Source organism: Xenopus tropicalis, chromosome 7, assembly GCF_000004195.4.
Source record: "Xenopus tropicalis strain Nigerian chromosome 7, UCB_Xtro_10.0, whole genome shotgun sequence".
NCBI lineage: Eukaryota > Metazoa > Chordata > Amphibia > Anura > Pipidae > Xenopus > Xenopus tropicalis.
The window spans coordinates 97,488,116-97,494,514 of NC_030683.2; positions in this window are offsets into that span (position 1 = coordinate 97,488,116).

Here is a 6,399-nt window from a genome sequence, read left to right on the forward strand (position 1 = left end):
ACTGAAACCTTCAGTGCTATTTGATGGAAACTAGAGTCAGTCTCTGATTATACAAGTGACCAAAATATCCTGAACTTCAGATTTCTGATGGACTGCAAGTAAAGCTGGAAAATGTTGAGTGCAGCTAGAAGACAAAGAATGATTAGCATAACTCAAAAACAATGTAATAAAGAGAAAGCTGCAGTCACTGAATATATGAGAGCTAAAGAAAAGCCTCTCGGATTTGCAGCTGAGCCTAACAATTCTGTCCTGAATCACTTTTATATTGTGATTCTTTATTTATATTGTTTGCCTAGATGTGTATGGCAGGCCCCACTTGCCTGGCCAGCCTCTGAGACCACTTACTAATTTACTTATAATTATTTGCACCTTTATCCGACACACTTTTCTTGTGTATGTCTTTGTTCTCCAGAATCTGAAGTGCGTAACTTAACTCAAATTTTTTCCCATGTAATATTTTCAAAATAAAATTTTGTACAATGTATGGAAACAGCAACTACAATCAGAAATTATTGTTGTTATTGTTTATAATGTGACTTCCTTTCAAAATATTATCTTGCTTAAATTGTCTGCAAAAGTGACATCCCAAAACAAATGTCAACATCCTTTTTAATATTCAAGTCTCTTTTGGCATTCAATCAACCACTTATTCCAAGCAGACTTACTTGTGCATCAGCTGCTTATTGCTTTCCTAATTCTCTACAAGAAAAATGACGACGTATTATTCCCTGCTCATTAATCCTATTAAAATCACATTCTGGCTTTTTGTAATCAAAATGTGCAATATAACTTACATTAACATGGCATTAGTCAGAATGCTGAATTATTCTCAGCTGTTTTGACATTCTGGTGGTTTGATATAAACAACATTCAAAGAGAGATTAACAGCAAAAGGCTAATTTTCTGCCCCAGTTTGATATTTCTAAACTTTAAATCAATATGGTGAACTGTGTAAAGCCTCTAAACATGCAACATCATCCAGGAATTGCAGCCAAAATGTCATTTATAGCTAAACAGCCATCTTAATTATGCTATTTCACAGCAATTCAACATTGAAATTGCCTAAATGATTGATATTGATCAGTGCAAAGGTGCATGAAATACATCATAATACAAATGTTGTTTACATTTGTAAATGTAAATCCTATACACTGCTTTATTTTGTGCTCTGAATTTAGGCTGAGTATTTTTGTCAGATAAGTATAAATCTTGTCACTGGAAAAGCAAGAAAAAATGATTGTTGGCTTAATTAAAACTCTGCTACCTGTAATGCTGTTTAGTCCACAGTGAAATAAATATGCAATATGCAAAGATAGAAAATGTTGCCTAAATAAGTATTTTGCTTTTAGAATGTTTAATAGATGATGGACACCAACAAAATACTGTATACGTAGAAGGGGGCTCTGTACCTTTAAGGTAGCAGGAACCTTGATGGTGCTAGGAAAAACAGGGGGAGTTGAAGGGGTTAATTAATACAGGCTAGGACTGGGGAAGGAGGGTTTGTAACATAGGAGGAGGGATAGAGAGAGTAACAGCAGAGGAAGAGACAGTACCAATTACCTCATGGAAGTCAAGGAGCATTGTCCCGCCTGGTCGCCCTTGAGTACAAGCAGTGGTGGATCGGGTTGGGGAGGGGTTTGTTTATGCTGTCACAGCTTGTAGAAATGCTTGCTAGAAAGTGGGGGCTAAGCCCCAGTTTTGGCACAAAGGTGGATGGTAAACTCCTCGGACAAGGGTCCCAGGAGAGTAGTGGATTCTGGTTGCCTGCTCTCACTTGCCCACCTGAAGCTGGAAGGTGGCCGGCATGGCAGGCAGCCATGGTTGGTGGTTTGGAGTGGCAAGCATTCCAATGGGCATAACATGGATGATTATTGTTATTGGTAAAATGTTGATCATTATAAATTACTTTTGCATTTACATATTTTCTGTTTAATAAAGCTGTGGCCTGTTATATCCCATCCTGGACGTCATTATTGTCTCTGAGGTACTGGGGGTGGGGGAAGGAGCTGAGTAAGGAAGCCTTCAAAATTGATGATGCCCTGTCATGAAAAGTTTATTATGAAATATGCTGGAGGTCTTTAGAATGCATTTGTTTTTATGTGCCATTTTTTCATGTCTTAGATTTGATGTCTATGTTTTACTTAACCTTTACTAATGGATCTATATGTTTCCGTACCACCTAAGCAATGGAGCACTTAGGGGTACTGTCCAGTTTCACCTTTGCCATAAAATTTGCGAAACTGCAAAAAAATTTTCGAAACGGCAAAAAACGCATTTGTCGCCCACATCTTTTTTGGCCTCCCGTGTCTTTTTTTTGTCGCCCGCACTTTTTGGAAGCAACCACGCCATTTTTTGATTCACCCGCACCCTTTTTTACACAATCGCGCCCTTTTTTGACGTGATCGCACCCAATTAAAACATTTTACGAGCGGCAAATTTGCACTAAACAATTTGCCAATGGTGAAATGTGGAAACTCGCTGCCTGGTGAAAAAATTGCTCATCACTACTTAGGGGTCCATGTATAATAGCAATGCTGCTACAACAAGGAAGGTGCACTGATCTTCCTGCCCATGAATCTGCAGATCCAACTCCACCCTTCATTTTTTATATTTTCAGGAAATGACATATTTGCCTTGTCACTTGTTACTTCACTGTACCCATACTGGATCTGCACTAGCATAGGGACTGACCTAAGCTTTGCCATTATCTCTACCCAAGGAAAATGCCTATACTACAGGCAGACTTGATCACTTCCTTCCTCTTTAGGAAACACATTCTGCAGGGATGTAATTTTACCACGTCTCTTCAACTCCAGCTGGGTACATTTCTTCACAATTTGCTTGTGGCCTAATGGTGGCCACACACGTGGCGATTTTAGATCCGACACTAACTGTTCAGGGCTGAAACAGCAGATAGGGAGGTAGAAGACAGATTTTTCTATGGCACCCGATCAAAATCTTTAAACCGGTCCGATCGGCCAGTCGACCGATATCAGCAGCCTCCTGCGATATCGACTCACCGACTTGCCATACACGCACCGAATATCGTACAAAACCTCGTTTCGGTGCATGTATGGCCAGCTTAATAGGGGGTGTTTCAGAGTGCCAGCATATGTGTGCCTGTGTGCTCCTTGTGTGTGCTTTGTATGTGTCTCTGATGGGATATATTCAGTGTATGTATGTCTAGGGGTTTTGTTTATTGCTTTATGTGTTGATTGTTCATGTATTTAGCTGGCTATTTATATGGGTGGCATTATGTTGGATAAGTGTGCAAGACATGGGCTGTGTTTGTGGCTTGGCTGTAGTAATATACTTAGGTCATCATTTACAAAAATAAGGCAAGATGCAAACTCTAAAAAAAATGCCTCAAAACTCCTTACCCCAGCACATCTACATGCTGCTGGGTGAGATGTAACTATTCACAACCCTATAATGTATCTGCCAAATGCAGGCAAGGCTGCATAAAAGACTTGTTGGAGGAGCAATCTGGCAACTCTTTGAAAACCCCCAGCTTGTTTGGCATTCAGAAGCAAGCTGGAGGGCACTTGGGGATGCAAAGAGCTAGGAATCTCTGTACTTGCTGCCTTCTTATATAAGTACCTGACAGCCATACATTTATTCATGTGCCTGATTAAAAAGAGCACAGAGCTAGTAGCAGAATTGCCTTTAGTACATGGGAGTCTAATGTTTGCTTTAGCATTCTCTATCAGAAAGGGTAGCTTAAATAGTGGATTGGAACTGATGTTCTGAGTAACTAGTTGCAACCATTACAGCTAGCATAGGGCCAGGGTAAGCGGCAAACAATCAAGTCCGAGTATCAGGACAAGGGTCAAAACCAGGGAGTCCGAAAATGAGGTAACAAGGACAGAGCCGAAAGAGACGTATACTGTAGGATTCAAGAACATAGAAATTTATGACCTCAGGAACTATGAACACATGAACTCGAGGCTTGGTCCAGCCCATGTTATGGGAGGATTCAGGCTTATAGAACTTGTTAATTGAGTAGTTGTCTGCAGCCACTTTGCTTTAGACCAAGGAGTTCCTGACAATCCCAGTAAACTGGCCCTTAAATAGTCAAATATTATAGGGGTCATTTACAACCCTGGGGATGCAAGTGCTCTTGTACCCCTCTACTAGCTTTACTAGCACTTGCATCCTCCAGGAGTGTAGCAATCTGCATGGACCACCAGATCAAACATCATTGTACAGAGAGCAATGCCCTATCTGTACCACCTGCCTACAGATAAGGATGAGGCTGTGCCTCCTGCCATTTCTACCTTGCACCTCAGAATAACAAGTTATGGATGGGTAGGGGGGTCTACAACCACCTGCCCTTTTGAATCTGGCACAACCTAACACAGGCTGCACTAGATTTAAAGAGCAAACCGCAATCTTGCTGCTATTCACACAATGCCCCATGTAGCGGGCGATTTGCAAAAATAGTCCTATTTGTGACCTACTCTGGCACACACACTACATGGGGCATTGTAAAGACTCTTTATAGCTTTTTTAAAAAGACAATGGTAGGAGACTGAATAAGTTAGGGCCACACTGTGAGATATCTAGAAACCATGCTTAAGAAGGATGGGCCTTATTATCATCATTTGTGTAATATGGTGGCTATGATCACAGTGTGAGAGCAGCAGCTTTGTGTCAGGGATATTCTTTTCTCTGCTTTGATTCCCACCACGTTGGTAATGGTGCCCAGGCCCACTAATGCTGCCACACAGTGGCCCCACATCCCAGTCATGAACTTCTACAAATCATAGTTTGCCTCCTCTATCCTCCCCTCCCCTCCCTGCGCTGGTGCTTCTGCTGCGTCATGTTCTTTTTACTTACAGCCGCCCTCACAGTGCGCACACCATGCCGCATTATTTCACTTGTGGAAGCAGGGAGCTGGCCTAGGTTGGCAGGACCCATTGGGATTTTTCCCAGTGTCCCACCAGCCCAGTCCCAACCCTGATGGTAACAGTGCTAACACGGGTGCATTGTAAATTATATAGGATATTATTTACCATTTATAAGTTTAACTAGTTAAGTGGCATAGAGTGCAAGCGATAGATCTCCATATCTTTTCCTGTGGAAAAATGAGCTGGCAACAATGTGTGGCCCTGTTCACAACTGCAGCGGCCAATGGTGCAAGCACCTAAAAGGTTAAAAGAATATTCATTCAACATAAAGTACCATAACCTTTATAAAAGCACAAGGCCAGTCACGGATCTCCTTGGTGACTTCTAATAGTCTTACAAATTATGGTAGGGGGTACATTATCTTCTATACATATTATCCGAAAATGTGTAAGCCTATTAAAAAGAAAAAAAACAAACTCTGTGTTTGTGGATTAACTCAGCTTTTCAGGTTTAACCTACTTGTCTACAGAAAATAGGAGAGGCTTAAAAAAAAATTTGATTCATGAGATTTATTTCCAAAGCAACAAAACACATGAATAATATGACAACATCTTTTTAAGAAGTTTTGAATACTCCAGCAGAGTTGCTAGTCAGTCCCGTGCAAATAACCTATTTCTGCCTTCCTTTCTGTTTCCAAACGGCATGCATTTAACTGCTAAAAATTGAAGCTGATTGTTTTGTGTCTGGTAAAAACAACATTTCAAGGGATTTAGGATGCAAATATTATTGAAACAGAATATTCAATGTCTCTGGGCAGAGTAGCATAGATGTACAGTATATTTTCCAGTTTCTGTGCAATTCTGTGTGTATTGTACCTATCTGCCAGATGGATTACAGCTGCAATTGTTATTATCTTTCCACTTTCACAATTGCAACTGACTGAGTAAAATATACTTTATTAGACACCAATTTTATTCTGCATAACTTAATGTACAATCTACTATTTATATTGCATTCTAGCATGTTAATGGCAATTTGACTGATATACTGCCCAACTATAATTAGACCATATGTTTTATGTTATTTCAATAGATGTTTGGCAGTGGCCACTGAATCATTTTTATTTTTTGTATATATGTTATGTAATTTGTGGGCTAAGGGGTGGGCATTGTCTTTTCCTATGGGAAAGTATATTTGATATATGGGCTAGTGTTGGTCCATTCTAATTTATAAAAAGCAGTTAGAATGTTAAAATACTAAACAGTGGGTTTCTTGCCATAGTGGAACTTTGCTTGTGCTTCTTCAGGGTCAGACTGGGGTGTCCGGGGCCCACTGGGGCTGCTACCCTTAGCTACTAGATTTGCTCCTATACCCCTAGAGCTGTGGCTTTTACAAATTGACAATACACATTAGTATACATAGTCAGACATAAATACACACAATGCATAACTGGGAAACTGTACGCATACATATACACTTTATGACCTTTTTTTACTACATCAAAAGTATTTTATTGACCAGTATGGCAATACTGTGAGGAATAATTATA